We start from the raw sequence: 24719 nt of genomic DNA on the forward strand, positions 1-24719 counted from the left end.
GCCAAGCAGTACTTAAAACAATATTATTTGGTTTGTTTAAAATCAATACATATATCAGAATGCATAATTTCTATAAAGGCTTCTCCTATCTCAGTTTTCACACAGGTGATACTCTTTGAAATATTGACCTACAAACAATAGGTTACTACCTGAAGCATTATAACACTTTTGGTTACAAAAAATCAAGTTAGAGACAGCGGAATAAAAAGGAATTATTAAAACCTAGTAATTTGACCCTGGCAAGTACTGCTGCAGCAGAAGGATGGAAAATGAATAGCAGAGGCAATAATTTGGTGGTTTACATTTATTAAGCTAGGCTGCTGTAAAAGCTCAGTTTACTAACAAGTGACCACTATTTACTTGCAAAATCCCCATTCATACTTCATAATTACAAACTGAAACTGACGTCCAGGTAGAAAATTGTCATTAAAATAAATTGTGCTTCAGTCATGTGTCCTGTCCTTATTGTGTGTAATGTGTAAGCATTCTAAAGTGACCTTATTCCCTGGCTTCTCTTGAGGTGAGAAGGGAAGGAGTATTTAAGCCTCCTGAAATTCAGTTTAGCTTTTGTTTCTGAGTAAGCCTTCCCACAAAAAGCAGTGTGTTGTTCCTATCACTGTAAGCCTTGAAACGCAGCAAGAGGAAATCACATGGAAAGACTGCAGTTATTGACAACACACACAGCAGAATACAGACATGAAATGAGAATAAATCTGCTTTTAATTTGCTTGCATGATTGAATTAACTGTGTTAACATGGGTCTAGTTTATTAGCTCACGTAGAGCAGCATAACAACAGGGCTATATTAGTCCAAGGGCAGAAGATGGTCCAGAAGATAACTGAACTGCTGCTTTGCAGAGTGAAATCTGAGCCAGCAAATTATTCTGGATATTTGCAGCCCACAGCTAGGTGTCCCAGCATCCCTTTTCTTGAAGTGGTTCACTTTATAGCAATCTCTGTGGGAATTACCTGTCCCACTTAATTTGGGACTAGAATGTTAGTACCATGCTAACATCATCTATCTCCACGTGCCTGCTGAAGTTGCAACAGCTTGGTCACAGCACTGGGAGGACATGAAGGGTAATAGTGCATGAGGGTAATAGTGGTGCTCATGCTGCTGCTATGGATTCTTGGATGATTCTGCCATGGTTTATGGGATGGATTATTCCACAAATGCCTCACTGCATGATTAGCTCAGTTGGTTAGAGCATGGGGCTTATAATGCCAAGGTTGTGGGTTTAACTCCCATGTGGGCCATTCACTTAGGAGTTGGACTTGGTGGTCCTCCTGGGTCCCTTCCAGCTCAGACTACGCTGTGACTCTGAGCCAATGCAGATCTGGCACTGGCTCTTGGCTTTTGGAAAGCTAATGTCCTCATGTCCTGGAGGGCAATGAAAATGGCTCTGTTAGAAGCTGACCTGGATGCAGCAGGCTAATACTTAGGCAATGTTAGCAGTCCTATGGGAAGTGTAGATGAGCTTCTTCAAGGTGTACTTGCTTCCTAGCGTCTCCAGTAGTACTTCTGTTGTTGCACTTGAGGAGAGAAGATAAGCACCCCGAGTCTGTTGACTGAGGGGGTTGGGAGAACTTGACTCGGTTATTGGTAGGAGTTAAAAAAAGTCCAACAGTGTTTAGCATTTTAAAACAATTACCAATGTTGAAAGAGGGAGTAGAACTTGGCCATCTGTTCAGGTGAATATCTTCACCAAACAGCTGTTGGCATCAGACTGTGGTTACATAAACTTACTGGGTTTGCTTGTATGCATCATGTTTGGGGAAGGAGGGAAAAGAACTTCTAATCTTAGCTTGCTTCACATTCTGGTCACTTTGAACCGGTGACGTCTTCAGGATTTTTTTGGTGGTGTTTGTATTGGCTTGTGTTTATGCAGAATAAAGTTTTGTATCACTCTCACTTCCAGTTAGTTTATGTGAGCCATGCTGAAATGAAGGAAAATAAAATCATAGGAAGTTGGTCTGGTTTCCTGTAGGAAACCAATGAAGATGAAATTGGTTCTTGGAATGAACCCGCAGTAGTCTGGGAAATACTGTCAGAGAAGACGTTTTTCTGAATCATAAATAGTGAGGACTGTGACTCATAAAGTAGGTCACTGGGAGGCTGATCTGATCTTGTACATGGGGGAAAGTGAGAGAAGACTGAAACTTGTTCCTTATTAAAAACAGTAAACTCAACAGAATGATATCATCAGTAGGAACAAATTATCCAGTGTGCATTGCTGTCTGTTTTGGTGAGAAACAGGGATTAGCTCTCTGCACTGTGGCTTCACCATAGGAAGTTCAGAAAACAGTAGCACATTCACTTCATGGCTGCTAAATAAACAGCTCAGCCTCATTTTCTCTATCCAGTCTTTATATGTCCTCCTGCTTTGAATCATAGTTCTTGGGGAACCCGGTGAACTGGCCATGTTTTATTTTTCATTTAATTTGGTTTTATGGGAGTTTACAATATATTGATTCTAAATAATTATCTATTATTGGATATAGTAACATGCAGATAGTTTAATCTAAAGTCTGTTATCCATAACTCTATATTCATATCCTTCAGCTGAATGTCTTCAAAATCAATTATCCAAATGTAGGTTGTCTAAAATAATGTAAATGTCTCTTTTTGCACATTTTTCAGAGGAGGCACACACATAGATATGAAGTTGTAACTATTTTTTCTTGAAGAACAAATGATCACATCAGAGTTTGACTGAACTGTAAAATTTTGTTTGTATGCTTTGAGTTGTACTGAATTAGTGAAGCTGGAAAGTATCTTTTGACAAATTTCTGGATCCAAAAGGCAGTGTAACCTCAGTAAAAGTTATCTTAGCACTTGAAACTTTTTCAGTATATACAAGCAGTTAAATGTGGGCTGGTTTCATGGCTTGCTGTCCTAGTAGTATTAAATAGCCTGGTCAGTGCATCGGTCTTCAGAGGCCAGGGAGGAAAATCCCAACTTACGCAAAAGCCTGTGCTCATCTATGTCTCTTACTGGATCCTGAATCTGGATTGGTGGGAAGGTGGGATAACTACAGAGAGGGGAAACTTGAAGTACACAAGTAAAAGTTTACATCATATAATTTCAACAGAGTTGCAGAATGGTTGAAGGTCAGAAGGGACCTCTGGAGACAGTCTAGTCCAACCCCATTACTCAAAGGGGAGTTATCTAGAGCAGGTTACAAAGAACATTTTCCAGTCAAGTGTTTAGTAGGATGGAGACCCCACAACCTCCCTGAGCAGCCTGTTTCCTCACCTCTGCAGCTCCTTCACTCTTACAGTAAAAAACTAGCACACACCACCACAAATTTTCATATTTTTAAATATCATGTTTCCTTGTATTTCAGTTTCTGACCGTTGCCTCACCTTGTGTCACTGTATACTGCTGAGAGGAGTCTGTCTCGGTCATCCTTTCCCATTCCACTCATCAGGTGACACATCAGGGAGATCACCCTCTGAGCCTTCTTCAGGCTAAACAACCTCAGCTCTTGCAGCTCCTCCTCAAATGACAGATCCTCCGGTCCTTTTGTGGGCTAAGACTGCCCTGACCAGTTCTTCCTCAACTGTAAGAATTGTCTGTTCATAGCATTTCCCCTTGTGAGCTGTTCAGTCACCCACATCAGGTTATCAGTGCCCTCCAGAAACCTTCTGGCTTCCACCTGCTGTGTTGTCCCCATAACAGATATCGGCATGGTAAAAATCACCCATGAAGACCAGAATATAGGAGGATGAGCTTTCTTAGCTTACCTGAAGAGAGTCTTATCTACTAATACATCACATTCTAAAGCCTGTTTGCATCCCCAGACTCCTTGTGGTCTGAGGAATGTGAACCATATGGGAAAGAGGTCATCTTTTTCATTTCCTATCACAGTCTTTTATGGGATGCTTCTTCCAGCAGTTGTAATTGTGGTTGTGATAATTGCTGGGGGGGGATGGTGCTATGCAACTTTATATTGAAGAAGGTAGTGTTTGGGTCATGGCATGGAAGCTGGCATCCTCTTGTTTAGTACACAAGTGAATCTGATAATTAAAACTATATATAGCTGACTTTCTCCTGCAGGTTTTATCAGAGATGTTGTAGGGGCAGTACTCTTCTCCAATCACCTTTCTATCCATGCAGTTAGTAGAGCTGAAAATCACCTATAACAAAGTCTGTGTCACAGAGGATGGTGTCACTCTGAGGCTGTCTCACATGAGGCAAGCACTTTCATGGTGCGTGTACAGTGAGTGCTTAGCTATGAGGAAAGTCAAGGCACTAAATAACTTAGCATGGAGCTAAGCACTGAAGTCTCCTGATTGCACAGTTCTGGCATCATTTCAAAGTCTCATGCTGTTCAGTTGCCAGGTTTGGGAATGTGCCCTCCTTTTGCTCTCATTGTCTATTTGATGGATTAATTCTGAAAAGAATTCTTTTGCACTGGAGATGCATTTTTGTAGTATGGTCCATTAAACAGGACCTCTCTAATTTGTTGGGTGGGTTTTTTTAATCACACATAAACATGATGAACAAGTAAATCTTAATGATGCTACTTCTATTTTTATATGCTAACTGTATATACACAGTTTGGTTCTGATCCTGCAATGCTTTCTCATGGCAAAAAATAGTGTTTGTTGTTGTTGGGCCCTTGGACTTTTAAACTTTTTTTTTCATTAACACAGTATTTCTTATATTAAACTGGAGGTGAAATAATTAAAAGAACTAATTGTAAAGCTTTTCCAGTATTTCATTACTAGCAATGCTGATAATTGCTTATAATTGCATAATTCATGGTTTATGTACTGTACCTTGTAGTTCTTATCATTCAGTATGCTGTTTTATTATTGCATGGATTTTAAAAGTAAGGAAAGCATTTCATTTCATCCTTCGTAATGAAAGCTCACAGCTTCTGAGAAAATGAATGGATTTTTTGTATGTTTTGTAGTAGAAAAATTTTGACTGTTCAGTGAAACAAGATCTAGTCTAGTTAATTTTAAGGACTATTAGCAATACTCTGTAGAGATGTAGCACAACTTATTCACAGGAAAAAACACGCCTAACAGACCTTAATTTTATGTCATTAGAGAATTTTATAGCTGTGCTTTATAGAATATGTTATCGTCTCAATTTGATATCAAATTCCTTCTAATTTGGCATGTGTGGCTGTTCAATTTGTTAGCCAAAAAGCTGAGTTTCCAAACCTGATTTATACTATCAGGCTATGAATATAGAGCCTTCTGCCCTAGGGTACCTCTGATTAGTGTAGGACCCCTGTGTGGGGCTGTGGGTCTGTGGCATGCTCAGGTGTCTCCTGTCATCTGTTTACTGGTGGTGGCAGCTCGTAACACCAGCCTTGGGAACACAACCTTGCTGGAAAATTGTTGTGCTAACCAGCAAACACTGTATTTGCACAGGGCTTTAGATGGTCGGTCTTGGTCCTTAGCCAGGACAATTAGGCTCTCTGCTGTAAATACAAAGGAATAAAAACTAGCTGGGCTACCTTCTATCCTGCAGAGTGCTTTAGTGCTTTTGCACATGCTGCTATTACCCAGGGTGTGATTTTGTAGTGTGCTGAACTGTCTTAATTTAGTTCAGCACACTCTTTTAACTGCTTTAACTTCAGACTGTTGAAGTTGTTTTGATGCTCGCCTGAGTTTTGTGCAGGATGCTGTGTCCTTGTGGGATGGAGTGCACCAGAGGGCAGAGTAAGCCTCTTAAGTGGTACTTTCAAATGCTTATATGTGTTGTTATGCTGTGTACCTTAAATTCTTTAAGTAATCTAATTCCTTCTGAGTGGTCAGATTTTAGGTAGTTTTACACTTGAAATATTTTAGGCAATGCTTTTAGTATAATATGTGCAGTACCTGTTTAAACAGATTCTGTGTGGCCTGGAAGGAAAGGTAATTCCAGTAATAGTTAGCAATTGGAATTATATATATCTCTTCTCTTGGCTTACTAAGTATTTATGGCAACTTTATACAATCCTGTAATTGCAGCTTGTATTGTCAGACTAAATAGATTTAAAACCAAGTGTTAGTAAAGAACTTAGTGCAACTATTAATTTTCTTAAACAGATTAAATTTAATAGTTAACTGTATGTATTATAGCTGTAAATGCTATGAATACATATAAAGAACAATGGAATAAAGCACTCAGTGGTACTACTATTTATTAACAAATGCAAGCTTTAACAAATTGCTCCCCAAACCAAGTATTACTTATGTTAATACCCATTAGAAAAGTAAGGCATTATGTTTATGGGTATATTTTAACTACAGAAGAACTCTCATGACCTCTGCTGCAGGCTGGTATTGCCTCTGTGCCCTCCTATTCCACATCTCTCATTTTCTCCTTACCTGCACCCTCCCTCCAGCAGTGGAACCCCTCCTTTTCTCCCTACTCTTGCTCTGAACTAAGGTGTTATTTCCCTCTCTGTAGAAAAATACACAAGAGTTCAAATGCTTTTTGGATCACTGTGACATTATTTATAATTCCTGTGAAGAGCTTGCACTTTTTTAGTCTTCTTTTTGCTTTTTTATCTTATGAATCATTTCCAGGGTAAGCACTGAAGCACATTCCTACAAATATGTTACTTAAGTGTATTGGAAAATCAGCCGTGTAAAAAAAAAAGTAGTACTTAATCAGGGATGCGAAAAGGACCAGACTGAGCCCTGAGACAGCCCTGAGACAGGACTTTTCCATATGGTTTAGTAATTAAAGAGCAGAATGTGCACAGTCATGGATCTGTAACTGAAGATTATAGATTCCTTTAAGAGTTTTCAGTGGGTGTCTCTCGCATGATATGTTACAAATACAAGCTGGGGACTTTTTTCAGCTGCTGTTCTTGTTTTGTGCAGTCACATACAAAGCGGGCTGAATGCTGTGATGAATGAAGTGGTGTTTATCTTTGTGACCCTGATGACGGGTAAAGTACCACCTCCTTCATCTCGTGCTTTGTGTGTGGTTTCTACTTGGAGGCTCTGTGATTTGACTTCCTAACTGACTTCTGAATTTTAAGTCTGGTGTAGTAAAGGGGGACAGCCAGTGAATCCATGTTCATTTGGTACCGTGGCCCCAGTTACATCTGGATACCTGCTGAAATCAACCCTCAATGGGCTCTGCTGCTGCATAATTAAATTGCAAATTTTAAAATAATTGCTTTAAACCAGATTTTATTTAGAGCTGACTGATAAATCAAAGTTTGTTAACTTGGATTCCCTTTTTAGAGAAGAGTGATATATCATATAATTCTACCTTTGTTTGCAGTAATCAAACCTCTGCTGTTACTGTAGCTATTTTTTTTTAAGTACAAAAGTAATTGCTGAAGTGGTTTCTGCTTCTGGGCACGAGTAGGGAGGAGTGATCAAAAACTTCCCTGAGAGTTTTCTTCTAACAGCCGCTGCAGGGGAAGAGAGAGGTGGGGAAAGGGAAGGCAAAACCAGCTGTGGCAGTCACAGTGTCATATTTCTTGTGTCAAATAGATGGCAGCAGAGCGTTGTACACAATGGAGCAGCTCCATCCTGGAATGGGAATGGGGGGGAATGACACTTCAAACTGACTTGTATCAACTGAAGCCTTGAAAGACTTGTCGTTTGGCATAAAATAGGGAAGAAAGCTACTATTGATAGTGCAGGCGCATAGAGGATGAAGAAGGGTATGAGATGCTATAAAGTACTGAATTTCTGGAATAGTCCCAGGTGGCAAAACTTAATCTTTTAAGGTATGTCATCCACTCATGCAACATGATTGAAATCAGCTAACATAATATGCATGTCAAAATAAAGAGACAGAAAGAAAAAGAAAGTATTCACAAGTTGCAACTGAAAGTGATATACAGCTGCCTTGGGGTACTGTAGGAGTTGGCCAGAAAGCCTATATTTTATTTAAGTGAGTTAGAGAAAGGAAATGTCAGTCCTCAATCAGGCAAGCATTCTTTGGTAAGGTTTACTTAAATGTCAGCATTCTTAGGAAAAGAGCTGCAGTCTGTTCTGCTCTGATCCCCAAAATTAAATTTGCTGTTAAAATGGGTCAAGCTGCAAATCTCTCTCTAGAAGCGTTTGATTAATAAAACTAGTCCAGGGTTTGGCTTAGTATTTATTAAGTACAAAATTAATGGCTGCAAAATAGCTGCAGTCATCATAGACATGAACGTATTTTGTTGTGTGCTCATCTACATCTAAAATTTTGGAGTAGGGCGATCCCAAAATAAAAGGTGGAATTGAAGGCTTTGATGTCAATGATTGCTCAAGCCCTCAGTTTTTAAGGTGTCATGGTAGAAAGATGTAAAAGAAGTTGAGAAATTATTATTAGTAGTATAGCATGACAGGTCAAGAAATTGTGTCAAGGCTAGAAAATTCAATATGGGGTGCTATCTTATTTTGTAGTATATTTTATTTCTCTTACAGCTCTGAGTGCAGCCATCCTGGCTGAGCATTAGCTTTAATGGTTATATTTAGGATAGACCTTGTTAAGCGTTTACTTTCTGTAAACATGCTTTTCAACCCAGCTGCCTGAGAAACTATTGCAGCAGCTTGAGGATATCTGGCAGGTTTCTATTTTGATAAGAACTTGTTTCTCATATAATTATGTTTCTTTTACCATGTTTTGATATTTTAGTGATCCATCCACCCTCTTCATCAAGCTATTAAGAAAACCAAACCACTATGTAATTTATTTTTTACAGGTTTAAAGAAAATTATATTTGACTCACTTTGAAGTGTTGCAAATTGTGCTAGCTGCTGCAGTTTACTGGGATTGGAGGGTAACACAGGTCTGCCAGAGTGTAGGTGATTTTCAGTATCGTTCATCATACCCTGTGGAAAGTGTTAATATAATGGCTCTGACTTTTGGGGCTTTTTCATTGTGCTTAAATTACTGCTCATGCAGAAGAAGGAGTGTGTCTATGTGTGTTTTGGTTTTTTTATTCTTTTGCTTATTTTATTATTATTTAATGTCTTAAAGCGGCAATTTTAAGAAAAATCTAGGCATAACAATTTTATACAATATCTGCTATATCAACATGGGTCAAGCTATGAAATTAAGGAAATGCATTTGATTTTTTTGATGAGTAATAATCTGAAGCTATTTTAATACTTTTTTTCTTTTGCTAAATGTTAAGTCTGTTATAGAATTTAAATGTTTTTTACATTGTGTCTCTGAACACACTTCCATAGAGACATATTAAAAATATATAAAAATATATGTTCTTGGAAGAAATAACATGGTTGTGTTTTTATATTTTTACAAACCATTTACTAAATTGCTGTTCTGAACACTAGAAATGGAAGCTATGAAAAATCTGTGACTACACAATAGTACATGCATTGCGCTGATTGTCTTGATGAATTAGGTTGGCAGAACAAATGCAAACTTTTTAAAATAAGCAGTTCCAAAACTGTCTCGGTAATTCTTCTTGAGGCTAAATGCTACAGACTGCTATTGAAGCCAAACCTCATTGAAATGTTTGCGAGGGGGTTGCTGGGGAGGGAGGGTTGTTGTTGTCTCTTGCCACTTTTCCATTGAGGTAAGGATATTAGCTTGAATGACATCATTTAATTTTTCTCAATTTTGAAATGGTGCATTTGCATAACAAAGCAGTATTTCTTTTTTTCCTTCAGTTTCATTAGAACTGTCGGGATGTATGTGTGTGTGCATGTTTCCAGTCCTCTTGCTGAGTAATGCTAGATTTGTTCTTTGTTCTATGTAAGTTTGGCTTTGTGGTTTCTGCAACTTTAAAAATGCATGTATATCCTCTCAACTTCCTTCATCTGTGGATGAAATAGACTGTGTGTCTTAAAGCGTCTCGGTGTTTTACAGGCATGCAAAACAAGACAAATAAAGTATTTTCTGCAGTAAAAAATGGTTTCATTTATTTTCTTAGTATGTAAAACAGCATCAGAAAACCTAAATCACACAAAACATTTCTGTGAAAGAACTGTTTTAGTGAGACGTGCACAGTCAAACTCACAGAACCCCTATGATTTAGGATGGCTGTGTGAACAGGAGTGACAGAACAGAGAATAATTCCACTGTTACAATAGACTATGGGCACAAGTTTCTGTTTTTCCTTGAGCATTTTAGAAATTGAAGGAAGAGGAAACATTATTTGTTTATAAGTTCCAGAACTATGTTGAGACTTTTTTTTTTGCTACTTCATTATTGTCAATAAGTATTGCTGTTAGGAAAAAGTGAAAGTTGTCATTTTGAGGTGTCTAAGATATCTTGATGTTCCGTTCATTTTTATTTTTAAAGCAAAAATCATGAGAGAATATCTAGAGAATATTGTATCTTAACTGAGTGTCTCTTGTGAATGAGATGACTGTTTGCTTTGTAAACAGTGTACATCTGGTATTTGTTGACAATCCATCAGAATTAGGTATCAGAATGGTTTAAATACTGTTGCTGCAGTTTCATATTTTGCATCATCATATTTTGATGATGCTGTGTTACATTTTATTAGGCAGAAAACAGCTATTCAGGAAATGTCTTCATTTTCTATAGACACTAAAGAACTGTAACATAGGAACTTGCCCCTGCTTGTGCAAAACACTAAGGTCTGGAGAGAGAGAACATCTTGATATGTGTTTGTGCTCTAACATGCAACTTGTTTTGTAGAGGTTAGGTATGTTTTATGTAATAGCTAATCAGCTATTTGGAAAAAGCTTAATTAAAAAAATCTAGTACTGTGTTACTTTACATTAAGAACTCCCCAGTTTCAACTTGTTTTGATCACTCCAGCTTTTTGAAATGGAGCTGTTCTGAGCATCTTTGGTGATAGACTTGGACTCCAAAGGACTGGCTAGAGCAACAGGATTAGTCTAGTGGTTTATTTTCCTATACAACTATGCATACTAGCTTTCCATTACCCTATTTTTCATTAAGTATTTACCAAATATATTGGCTAGCATAATTGAATTGTGAATGTCTGAACTGCATTTTTCCTGTAAGTATGTGATGCTGAGAAATAGCATTTTAATTTTAGCCAGACATTCTTGCATAATGTTGCTTCATGGTGATGCAATTTCACTGGCATAGCATCAGAACAAAGACTAAAGCATCAAACAAGGATGTAAAAACAAATTAAAGGATGCTAGAAGCTTTAAGCACTGCTTTAAAGATTTTAATATGCTTAATATTCCTGAATTTTTTAAGCTCTGTGTGTGTTTGTGTAACAAGCTATGAGTTCTGTGGAGCTTTTCTAATTTTATATTGGTGTAATATTTTTCCTTTGACTTGTTTCTAAAACTCCACTGTGGCAAAGAACATCCACCAGAAATGATGTATTTTAATTACAAGGCATATGCAGCCTATGTATTTAGTTAGCTGGGTAGTAAAATTTAATTGCAAGGCTCTAAAAAATGCTCCTGAAAACATTGCATACATTCAGCATAGCTAAGTCTTTGGAGCTAGTAAAAGATACAGTTAGTTTCCTAAATCCACATTATCTAAAATCCCAATTCCACAGAAAAAAATTAAAATAAAATTTGAATTGAGTAAAGGATAATATAAGATACCTTTTTTATGATAGTGATCTATACTGTTATCTCTTCCATGTCTAAACTTGAATTACAGTAGTAGTCTTTGCAAGTTTATCTGAAATAAAAAGGTATATAATTCTTTCTGCAGATTTCAAAAGTTACAACTTAATTAAAATGCTACAGTATGTATATAGCTGATAAATGAGAATTATTTTCAGAAGTACTATGCAAGGAGTTCTGTAAAACACTACAAGCTTATTTTGTTTGGTTTTTTTTTAATGTACTAGATGTTCCTAAAACTGGTTGCAACACTTTAGTGAAGGAAAAAAAATAGGATTGATTGACTTGTCATGAGGTGTGAACTGAAGGCAACTCAAATCACTGGCAGAGGTTCTTTATAGTGCTTGGGAGCATTTCATGCTTGCAGTTTTTTGTTACTGTGCTCTGTCTGATACTTTGATTTTGTTCAGCTATCAGTATTTCTAGGTGTTGTACATTTTCATTTTGTCACATTTAGATGTACCATTACTGAATGCTGCAAATTTCAGGGAACAGCTGCATTTCACAAGGTTGCTGTACATGTTTCTACATTGTACTTTTTTAATAGCTTATAGTGATAAGGAATACGTATTAGCAATTGGACTGTAAATGCTGAATGCTAATTAGGTTTTGAAAGAATGTCATACAAGTCAGTTGAAGACAAGCTTTGGGTGGTTTTTGGAGAATTGCATACTGTTAAATGTGTTTAAATTGTGTAAGTAGTTTATTACTTATAATTCGCTGCTTTGGAGTTGTGGTTAAGGTACTGGACTAGAATTCCTCTATAAATATTAGAGTAGAGTATTCTTTATTTTTACTGAATAAGTCAAAGCCAACGATTTGAACTTTCTCTCCAATGCTTCAGTTTAGAATAAATAATCGAAAATCTGACAATTAGCATCAAGTCATATTGAAGTCAAAATTTTCCAATAATGAAATGCAACTGATCAATAGAAATTATTTGATAGTTTCAGTGTAGATTTAGCAATCTATGAGCTGTAATATTGTTGCAATTTAATGGTTGAAAAATCCATGTAACAGTATCTAGTATGAAAACCTGCCCTCATTCACGGGGCAATTTTTCTATTGATTCAATTGTTTCCTTAATAAAGCTGAAATATTTTTAATCCATGAACAGTTTGCCTTAAAACAAAAGAGTAGGGGGGAGGGGAAGGAAAAGTAAGTTTAGTACAATGACCCCATTGATAAAACAGAATTGCCTGCAGTATATTATCCTTTCTGTTAGCAAGTGTAGGCTAAATTTGACTTTTCTTTTGTAAGCAAATGCTAATATTTTTATAGGAGAGATATCTTTCTTAATGATATGTTATATGTGCATATTTACTGTTAGATGTTAACATGTTCACAAAGTGCAGCGTTAACAAAGTGAAACATGACTTTCTAATGCCATGGAGTATAAATAATTTGAAGATTTAAAGGTTGCAAAGACAATATATTGAAAATGCAATTATATTTCAAGGCAAGGAAGCAATTGAAACTTAATTAAATATAGTTTAACTTTTAATTTATGGTTAGATTTATATTATTTTATATAAGCTGGCACTTTTGATTTTGTGGGGTGTGGAAAGATGAACACTTTGCCTTTAATATTTGAAGAGGAACTTTTTCCATAGTGTCATTAAATGTTATGAATAAAAACATCACAAGCGATTTTTAATCTTTTTGAAGTAGCTTTCATTCATATGCCTATGAGTTTGAAAAGAACATCCCAAAGTGCATAAGGATGTGAGTAAATTTGGCTGTCACTGCACACCTTTGCTGAGGGGCCCTTGGGTCTGTTTGTGTGGTAATCTCTACCTGCTGTGTTGGGTATGTGGCAGGGCCTCCAGCACAGAGGATGCTTCTCCATGTATCTTCCAAACCCCAAGTGGGCTCTGCTGTGGTTGTAGCACCTCTTCTGGATGGCAGTATCATGCTGTAATGTCAGACCAGAGCTTAAATGAAGCTGTGAAATGGAAATGTATATTTTATTCACTTCCACTAATACACAGTTAGAGACCTTACTTCAGACTAAGCTTTCTGATGTGCTTTTTCTTGGCTTTAATTGGACTAGTATTTGTAAAGTGCTGGTGCTGGCTCATGTAGCTTCTTGATCTTCGTGAATTAGTGCTTATTTTTTGCTTTCTTTAGCTTTTAGCCTACATGAAGTGATCTGTACAACCTGATTAGATTTGCATAAAATCAGAAAATATATACTCACTAAATTAAATCTGGTCATCTAAAATATCATTTTTGTCAGTACATTATAAAATTATAGTTTAAAATGTTTGCTATAAATGAGGGTGGATTAATTTTAAGAACTTAAGCACAGATGTTATTTTTTGTAAGCATAGCCTATAAATAAGGGGAAGGTTTTTTCCCTGGTGTCTAGGGTTTTTTCTCCAGACAGTCTGTGGTGGCCTGTTCACATTTTCTTCCCTTTACTGAAATTGTTATTAGTACATTTATTACTGTATTTGACCATTCTTTCACATAACTAGAGCTAGTTTTAAAAACTTTTGCTTTAGAAACTGTGGTTGCAAATAAGAGGGCAATAGGGAAATAGTTATTTTTGTCAATGACTGTAATTTAAAAGATCTTAATGAAATGGCAGTTATCCCACAGAATTCCAATTATTGTATTTCTCTTAACTTGGAAACATATAGTAATTATTTTTAAAATGCTGTGTTTTAAATAGAAAATTGCTTGCTGACAGGCAATGAGACCTGGAGGCTGCGCAATCTGCACTTTTTTTTACTATTAATCAGATGTATTTTACCTACTAATTTTTTTTTCTTTTCCCTGGTTTGTTTTGTTATAACACTGTGTGAGAAACTGTTATACAAAAGATGTGACAAATTATTAGAGAGAGGATAATAGAAAAGAGTACTCTGTTAACTGTTTATTAAATTGTTATTATTAGATACCACATTTCATCCAAGTTGAACTGCATCATTAAAAGACTTGATTGCACTGTGTGGCAACATATTAATTGCTTGGAATATCATCAAAGGTATTTTCTGTATGTTAGTAATGCTAAAGATTTTTACTATTTCTCATGTCATGTGCTAAATGTAATGATAATAGTACAACTGCAGTAGATTGTTTTATTACATATTAAAACTTACCAAATTGTAGCACAAAAGCCAAACCAAATGAATTAATCTGTTTCATCTTTTTTTCTCAGTTTCTGTCACTTTTTGATTTTTTTTTCTTTATATTTTTTAGATGGGTGGTAAGCATGGGGAGTGTGTGAAAATATTACACTTTGGAACTGATTTAAAGGGCTTTGACTAAAACCATCTGTTCCCACCTCCTAATCTTCAAGTTGCTCTTGAAAACTGGGCCAAACCTTATCCCAGGGGGCTACTGGACAGAACTATCTACAACAATAATAAGATGTTAAAATACAAAATATACAGATACTGAAACCTCAATGATCTGCAGCAACTCACTCTTGCTTCTGGGTAGTTTTGCAGGTCCTTAATTTGAGGGTTAACTGAATTCCTTTGTGGGAAGGGGGATACAAGATACACATGCAAGAGAAGTCACCTCTTTGTATGTTAAACAGTATAAAACCAGTAGGATGGAATTTGGAATCTTCATTATCTCTGCCCATAGTGGGGAGTTTGGAACCAGGCGACCTACAAGGTCCCTACAAGGTCCATCCCAAACCATTTTGTGTTTCTACATCGACAGAGAAACTGATGTTCTACATGTTCCCTGCTCTCAGAGCAAGTTAGGAAAGTGTTCCCTTATCTTATGTTTAGGTCTAAGAGTGGGTGTCTGAACATCACCTTTTTTAAAAATAAAATGTAATAAATGCTCTGCAAGCATCAAAACAAGACTCAGTGTAGGAATAATGCTTTCTGAAAGATGGTTTTGTGCACAAACCCCCCATCAATATCCTGATACACCTTTTCCGTGATATGTCTGATCACTAAATAATTCTGTTGCCAACAAGGTGGTTTTAAATATAAATGGAAGCTCCTTGGGTTCAATGTTTTGTGTCAGTCTTCTTGAATCCAGAGCAGTACTTTAACTGCCATATGTATTCATATGTACAGTCCTCCACAGCTTGGATTTCTGTATTTGTCATTTGGAATCCTTCTGAATACAGGGACCAATGAGATAATGCAGGTAGAAACACTAGCCCACATCCAGAAAAAACCCAAAACACCACCAAGTGTAAAAAAACCCCAAAACCCAAACCAAAACAATGACATTAACTCCCAACAAAAACAATACCAAATAAAAAGGGCAAATGTAAACCGCACCCTTCTGCAGGTTTATCTGTCTTGTCAAAATCAGCTTTCAGATAAAACAGTTGGCAGGAACAATATGGTTAAAAGATGATGGAGAATGGAAAATACTTTTCCAGAGTGTTTGTCTTCTGTCAGATTGCTTAAAAAACCTGAAGTTACATCAGAAGATTGTGCAGCATGTTATAGGCACATACTCTGTTACAGTGATTTGTGACCTGGCTCACAATAAGTATGCAAACACAGAATATGTAAAAGCTGAAGCTGGCATAATTTTCATAGTTATGTGAAGAGCTTCTTCACCCTGAGCTAGATATTCTTTTTTGTGCCAAGTCAACACTGAGAGTATTCGTGTTGTTTACTAAAGGCATTTCTGGGCTTCATCCCAGGAGACATGAACCACAGATCATCAGTGCAGGGCTACAGTACTTAGGAAGAGACAGATCCTAGGCTCTATTTGCTCATGGGAGGTAAAAGTTATCCAGGCAACTTTAAGAACAAAATTTTTGAATTAAATTCAATTTTTTACATGAAAAAATCTGAACATCTCTGTCAAACCTAAGTACAAGTTAGCTGTAGGCTTTTATAGCCCCCTGGTCAGGAATGTTCAGTCGTATTTGTATGTATGTAGATATGAGGAGGGGAAGAAAGCCATGGAGATGCTGATGGTTGTGTATTAAATAAAAGGATGGAATCAGAGTGGTTTGGGTTGGAATGGACCTTTACATGTCATCTAGTCCAAACACTCTGCAATAAGCAGGATCTCCTTCAAATACTCCAGATTTGGTTGAATACTGTAAGTGCCACAAGAATTTATTTTTTTTTCACGTGCATGCTGACTGTCACAGAAGATTGTGGAATTATCTTTTCCTTTATGTTTCTCAGGTGTTGCTCAGAGGAGAAAGATCCCAAGCATGCAGAAATGTGTGTGCTGTGCAGCTGGTGTTGGTGCCCAAGCAAAATATTGCTTCAGCTCCTTCTTACTGCTTTTAACATAGCCTGCTTGCTGTAATTCTGCTCTGATTTTGGATTTCTGTTTAAAACAAACCAAAACAGAAGCTACAACCTCCTGTGCAGTAATACAGGAATAGCATTTTTCTCATTAGATTTTTGTTTGGTTGGTTGTTTTGTTTGGGATTTGCGGTTTTTGGTGGTGTTTGGTGTTTTTTTAATAAGAAGCTACATGTAAAGTTAATGTTCTTCATTTTTTCTTTGTTTTTACCTTGATTCTTGATGAAGTTTTGTATTTAACTTGATTTTAAAATTTGTAAATGGGAAGATCTGCACTGAATTTGGAGTTGCATTCCCCCTGGCTCTTCGTTATTGGTCTATAAATTATAAAATTTTTAATTCAAGAAAAAAAGTTACAGCATGTTTCTCAAAGCTGAAAACAAAGTTGGGTGTAATTTGTTGACTTGTCCTCAGGCTGTTTCACCACCTAGTAACCAGCATCCTGCTTCACTTTTGATGATGTAAGATCTTTACTGAGAAGCTGACAGTGGGTACAAACTACTTTTCTACTCCTTTACACCAACCCAGGAGTGTCTTTGCACATAATATTTAAAACCAAAACCTCCTCTCTTTCCATGTAAAAGTCTAACATTTTTTAAATCCATTCTGTAGAGACCCATAATTCTGAGGCATGTTCCAGCATATCTATTGCTAAAAGGCTGCTTTTCCCTGAGCTAGCTCTTTGGAAACAAACTTGTGCAGAGCAGAATATCCATCTGTCTCTAAGAAAATGGCTTTATTTCATAGTGAAAAGCATCAGAATTTAACTGCATCACCAAGGTAGGATGGTGTGTTGCTGTGCCCTGTTGGGCTGTGCTCACAGCACAGATCTGTTGCTCCATGTGACAAGAACTACAGCTCCTCCGTGTCACTTCTGCTGCCTTTCATGTAATGAAAGGCATCCAATGTGGATTTTGTGAGGACCTTTCATCTTGTATGTGAAGTGAAGAAAGCAACAACTTCCATTTATGGTTTCCTACTTCAAAGCATAAGCTACAGTGAAGAGGTTCAAAGGTAGGCTGGTCTCAGAAGTGCATATGCTTCCCTGCCAGAAAGTGTGTGCTACAGCCACTTAGTCTTCATAGGTATTGCATGGGTCACTTTAGAAAGCATGCTGGCATATTCTAATGACTAGGTTATGTTTTTAAAACTGTTCTGGAAAAACAAATGCTTTTGACTTTTTTGAGTGTTGAATTCTGTGGGAATTGCAATGTGATAACTGTTTTTACTGTGTTGGACACTATTAATAGCATGTTCCAGTCATGATGTGGCTGTACCCCAAGCTCAAGGGATTGATTTTTTGTTTGTTTGTTCTTCAAAAAGAACCCTGGTTTAGTTTTTATTGCTTTGACTTCTACGTTGAGGTATTTGTTTTGTTTTGTTTTTTTTTTTCCTTGGGAGAATAGTGCACATCTGGGTTTGAGCTACAGGTGCATGCAGTACTTGCTGTATCAAGTTAGATCTGCGTTCTACTTGGTGCGTTCCTGATCATGGCCAGAGCCCAGTCCATTCACAGGAGGAGAGAAGGATGGTTTCTCCCTCCTCTTTTTGCCCCAGTGTCAGTAGGAGAACTGGTGTTTTCCTCTTGAAGAGTAAGCAAATCACTTGTTGTTTTATTAGGTGGTGACATGGTTTTGTTTAATGTACCAGTAGTAATTGCTAATTCAAGCAGTCAAGATCATAGTGACTCTTCTCAGAAGCACAGACATAAAAATAACACTTTTGCTGTAACCATCTCTAGTGCAGAGTGAGCATGAGCTTGTTTAAGTCCTCTTGGCACAGAGAGCTGTCATTTCCATTTTACTTTTGGGTAATGTGCAAATACTTTGCTATAGTTCATGTTTTGAGTATTGCCTGTTTGTGAATGATACACATCAAACCCACAAGTTACTGCCATTGAGGCTTTGTTGTTTTTGTATAACATTGATATGGCAAACCTTCTGAGTATATATATTTTTATATACCTTCTGAATTAATATATTGTTAAGAAGCTGATCTAGTGGACTGTGCTAGGTAGTGGGAAGCCTCTGTTTCTCAGTTTATCACAATTAAACTTAGGGGAGTTTTAATACATTTATTTTTCTGATTTGATGTGAGAATAGAGAAATTTTAAAACCAAAATTATTATTCTGAAATAACTTCACTTAAATAAAATAAAGAAACCCCTAACTTGCTCTTTATGATTTCCAGTTAGATTAATAGTCCCTTTTCCACAGGGAAGATTGTGGAGTGTTAATACTGTATTCTTGTATTGTAGCCAAGGCTGCAGTGCTGTTCTTGAAAAATGAAATTTAAAAGGTACCTTCTGAATTAAGTGACATTGCCTTTTCTTAAGTCAGCAAAGCATTTGATAACCATAAAAACATAAATTTGAAGTTTTTACTGTGAAAATGAAGCAACTCTAATAGCCGTTAAAATGTTTTTAAATATTAGGCAAAAAAATTATATGTAAAAATAAAATATTTTGGACTTTTTGTGACTCTGTTGACTTCCTACAGTAAAATAACAACAGATTTATTAGATCTGTTAGATCTAATTAGGCAATTTGATCAGTATGCATTAAAAGCAGATAGTGACTACTAAACTTTTTCTTGGTCTTCTGTACAATAAAACAGGAAACAATTTGGTTGGCGACATAGAGGTGGAATGCAGTACAAAAATGAAATAAGATAAAACTCCCTGTGGAGAAGCAGTCTGCATGTTACACCCTGAAGGGATGAATGCTGATACTGTGCACGAAAGACTTCTTTAGAGAGTCTTGGAATTTCTAAATATTTATTATGGCACTATATAATGGCTGTATTACATAATGTGTTGCTGTTTCCTGCTTTCTATATCCTGAAAATACTTGATAATTCAACACTAAGTTTAAATACTCCTTGTAGTTTCATTAGAGTTCTGCAGATAGGAGCCTTGGAGCAATCAACATTATTGAAAAAAAGTATTTAGGAACAAAAAGGAGATTAGTAAAGAACATACTCTAATGGCTGAAATACCAAAAGTAGCAGTCCTGAGTTTTAACTCTTCCCTTGCCATTGTCTGTTGGGAACTGAAACCCAGCTGATGTCCTGATGCTCACTGTAGTGCAATGCTCACTTGTTAAAATATTTGAAATTCATTGTATAAAGTCCTATCTTTCTATTAGGATTTTTCCACTGATTTTTGGTGTATACAAATAGACTGAAAATTATTTTCATTGGCTCTTATGTTTGCAATATGCAACCAATTGCTGTACATCTACAAAAGCTGATTCAGACTTTGAAGAACAATTCCTCTGGTTTTTAGGTTTTTTAATTTTGTTTCTCATAATATCTTCTCTTAAGATTCTTGGAGAATCTTTGAATGTTCCTTTCCTTGTTATTTGTCAGTAGCAATAACATGGTCAAATAGAGATGGTGAGCTATTAACATAATTCCAAATAAAGAACTCACTAGAGCAACATGTAGGCAGATCTTGGCTTATGAAAGTGATATATTATGCTGGTCTTACCTAAATGTTAAGATGCTTTCTTAAACCTTAAAATATTTTGGAGGTGATTTTATCATCAGAAAAGAAAGGGGGGAAAAATCCTTTTTCATTAATAATGAGGGATCTTGGTATCCTGAATAATTAAAGAAGGAAAAACAAACCTTGACGATTGTTCCTAGACTTGGAAAAGCTGTCACTTCCTAAAGATATGCACTTGCAGATAAAAAATGTTGGAGGTATTGTTTAAAATAAGCTGTTTTTTCCATTCATGATTTTCATGAGTCCAGTCTGTGCCACCTTGAGGTGCAAGGAGTGTTTCTGAAGTTCCTGGAGATGCTTACTGTGTCATTTCAGCTGGGTGAGAGAAGACATAGCTGAGGCAGAAGTTCTGCCAGCACTTCTCCACCTCTGCACTCACTGCTGATCTGGCAAAGAACAAACTTATCTTTAGCAAGACCCAACTTGGTTTCTTGGTGTGCCACTGCCACCAAAACTCCCTTTGCCCTCCTGTTGGAAGTGAGGGCAAAGGGAGAGCAAAAATGATTTAGAAACCTTCTCTCAGCCCATCTGGGACTTAGAGGATTTTCCTGAGAAGATGCTGCCTGCTGATGCTGCTGCTGTTGTTATTCCTTTGGGAAGTGTAGAGAGCAGTGTGACTGCAGGCTGGGGTTTGGAATAGGTAGCTGCCAAATGCCATGATTGGATTCAACAAATCTACACAAAAATACATGCATAGATCCACAAGAGGACTGACCAAGCAGGATAAGGGAGTCTGGTTTCCATTCTTCTAACCTACGGAGAAGCTACTGAGACATCAAGCTTCCACGGAGGAATTAACACATTTTGATTAATTCTTTGGAAGGAACGTAGCTAACTGGAAAGTCTGTGGCTAGAAAAACCCTTGAATACACTTCTGTTGGTAGGATTTGTCTTACTCAAAGGATCAGTAGAACAGTTTGGCACTTGGTAGCTCATTGCCTGGAACCTTAAGGAAGAAAACTCAAATTTGTTTTAAATGTAAAAACAGATTTTAATTGAGCAGTAGGGAGCTTTGCAGGATTACAATAGGGAATTGCAGGATTACAGAGTTATAGTGCTGTAGGAGGGTTCTTTTGCTTTTGTGGGTTTTGAAAATGTGTTGGTTTATTTTTAAGTGATAAAAAGAAAAGCTTAAAAATTCCTGCAAAAAATCACAGCTCCTGATTTACTCAATTTACCCTTGTTCTTGCTACTCATAGGAAAGTGGACTGCATCCTCACTGTCTGTTCCAGTGACAATTCTGTCTTTCTGTGGACTTTTAAAAGAATGAGTTGTTGTTATGAATCTCCATGAATGAGGAAGGGTTTGTTAAAAGTTTTCCCTGGCTATTACACCAAGGTAAAGGTCTGTGAACACAGCAGACAAAATGTTCTTAAACAAGTCATCTGAGGTGGATTTAGTAAAAGGATGAACAAGAATTTTTCTATTTTATATCTGTGTGGGCAAACTGGAGGCTGTTTTAAATTAATACCCTAAATCCCTTGGGTATACTCTTATTACTTCAAAAATTTTATGATGAACTGGCAGCTGGAGCTTGCTGGATGTTGATTCATTTTTCTCTGGTTGAATGTTGGTGTGCTTGCTGCAGAGCAAGCCTGAGGGACAGGGGCTTTCTCTAAGTGGGCATCCTTAGCCTCATGAGATGTTTTTGTGGAGGCCAATGATGAACAGTACAACTTTTTCCACATACCTGGCTTGTTACTGATCCCATCTTCCACTGGACCTGAAGAGTCATTGACAGTGTCCAGTCGTCATTAGACAATTGTCTGTTACTATTATTAAGGTGGTTTGGAAAAGCAGTTTCTAGATGTCTGCTATAAAGTCCTTGAAGTTCATGTGACTGGTATCCTGATTCCAATCTACCTGGTGAAATTTGTACTGGTATTTATTTTTCCATGGAACCCTTTGACATCATGCTGAGAGTGGTTTCCATGGTGTTCGTACCAATGAGCACTGTTTACCTTTTGCCTGTTCCATGGAGGATACACTCTGTGTATTTCTGCTGGGTTTCTAATTGAAAACACTTAAATGAGATATGGTCCTGTAGATCATTAGCTTTGAGCTTGTAGATCATCAGAGGCCTATAAACCAAGGTGTGAAAATCAAAGTGCTAAAGAATTAGTTCAATATAGTCAAGCAGCTAGATATAATAAGCAGCAGCAACTGCTTTGTCACTTGGCTTCATTTTATGAAGATGTAATTAGGAGCTTTTTCCACCCCACTGATCCCTCTATGAGTGTAGCACGCTCATATTATATGGCTATCTAAAATGCAAAACATTAAAACATACGTTTTTCATTACTAAATGTGAAAGCTTAATTAAAAATTTTGTATTGTCCTTTGTCTTCAATCAAATATAATGACCTGTTATAATCCCTAAAGATGTAAACTACCAATTAATTTTGATTATATAAATTAGGACTTCAGTTCCTCCCCTGAGCTTTCTATTTTGGCAGAAGCCATTAATACAGTTCACTCAGCTGCAAAAATCAAAACAAAGCATTACTTACTGTTTAAGGAGCAAGTTGGTATGAATAAAATGGTTCTATGGGAGTAGATGAGCACCTTCCTTTCATTAGAAAAATGCTTTTTTTAGGTCTTCTGATATTACCTAGTTTATGTGAGGTTACATTTTTTTCCTCTACAAAAAAAGCAGTACGTTTGTAACAGTATTAATGATCTGCTCCACAATTTACTTGAATGTTTGGCACTTTGAGTAAAACCACAACAGATGCATGGGAAAAGTAAAAACCAACCAGCCAACCAAAAAAAAAAAAAAAAAACCCAAACAAACACTCCCCTCCCTCTCTTGCCAAATTATATATATGAGAAGAGGGAGTAAAGAGAACCTCTGTGTATATAAAGGGAGATGTGGGAAATTTAAAACAATTTTATGCTTGTGATTTAAAAACAAAACATCACCTTGAAATGTACTGGTGAGTTCATTCATGAAAAAATATGGCCAAGAGAACAAGGAAAGTTTCTGGCAGGTATTTTGGATCATGGCAGATGAACAAGCACATATAAGCTTAACAGGACAAAATGATACTGAAGCATCAGCCAAAACTGTTGTGTTTAGACAAGCATGATTTTACTATTAATACACCGGATGGAATGCTGCATTAAAGCTGCCTTTAATGTGCAAAGTGAAAGTTATGCATGTTTAAAGATATTGTAAAGAGATTTCCATTTTAACATCTGGCAAAGAGTAAATTTGCCATATGACAAAGTGTGTTTCTTGATGGTGCTTGGAAAGAACTGTCATCCTCACTGTATGGATGAGTGAATATTTCATTCCCTTGCCTATCTTTTCCCCTAAGCAGTAACGTCTCTTAGCAATAATTTTCTTCCTTTTCCATGCCTTTTGTTAGGAGAATGAAGGTATAGGACAGGGGAAAGGGCACAGCAAGGAGGAAACCATTGTTTTCATAGCTTTTATATGGTCCTAGCCTGTCACTCCAGTTCACATCTCATTGAGATAGAATAAGAATGTTGAAGCACATATTTAGATGGTAGTAAAATGTGTGGGACAAGGTGAATTTCACACTGTGGTATCCATAGGCTGTTGCCTCAAGGATGGTTAAAAGGTGGCAGTGCCACATCTGCAGAACAGTTGCAAAATAGACAGTTACCCGTTTTGGGGTGTTGCATTTTCAGGAAGCATTCTGTCTACTGCAGGAAAAAAGCTTTCTGCCTGAGAACATGGGTTAACGTCACTTAAATGCAATGCAAAATATTTCCATGTTTTAGAGGTAGTTTTTGATATATGCGTTCAGGTACACACTGCCTGCTAGCATCTTGTTCCTGCCATACTTGGGTGGCACTGCTTGTGCTGCAGGAGTCTTTCCCCATACCACGTTTTCTTGTAGCCACATTTAAATGGAAAATATAATGACCAATGTTTTTCTAAGCCAGTGTTCACATCAGGGAAGAGCCCCAGCTCTGTTTTATAAGTACTCCTGCTGGGGCTGCTAGAATTCAGCCTGTTATGCATACCTTGAATGAGCCTTGCTGGTATTAGCAATCCAGCTACTCAAATTCATGTGTTTTTTTGCTATGTTGTATTTTGTCTTTTGGTATTTAAGACCTTATGGTGTGTTGTTTTCTTTCTTAGAAAGCCTCTCTGCAGTCTTGATGGGTACACATGAATTTTCTTCTGTTTTTTTAAAAATAGGACTCCAAGAATAGGGTGTTTAAAAAGCAATAATCTGTCTCCCAGTTCTCATGCATTTATCCCCTTATTTACTCAAGAGAATTTTTTGATGTCATGCACTGAAATTGGGTAAGGATGACAAATGAGCTTGTTCTGAGGTGCTTCAGTAATGCTCTTCTGCAGACTGTCATAGATAACCCCCCTAATTTTCGCCAGATTGAGGTGATATTCCGCTCACTGTAATGTTAGGGAGAAATAATGTTTTGGAATGATCTGATAAACTCTTTAACAGT

At 36.9% G+C, this 24719-nt stretch overlaps 1 protein-coding gene across 1 annotated transcript in view; it reads left to right on the forward strand.

The window, feature by feature from the left end:
• Window positions 1-24719, forward strand: part of GMDS (GDP-mannose 4,6-dehydratase) — a 345832-nt gene that overhangs the window by 10306 nt on the left and 310807 nt on the right. The gene's annotated exons all lie outside the window — the stretch shown is intronic.

This window comes from Geospiza fortis, unplaced genomic scaffold (genome assembly GCF_000277835.1).
Source record: "Geospiza fortis unplaced genomic scaffold, GeoFor_1.0 scaffold154, whole genome shotgun sequence".
In the NCBI taxonomy this organism is placed as follows: domain Eukaryota; kingdom Metazoa; phylum Chordata; class Aves; order Passeriformes; family Thraupidae; genus Geospiza; species Geospiza fortis.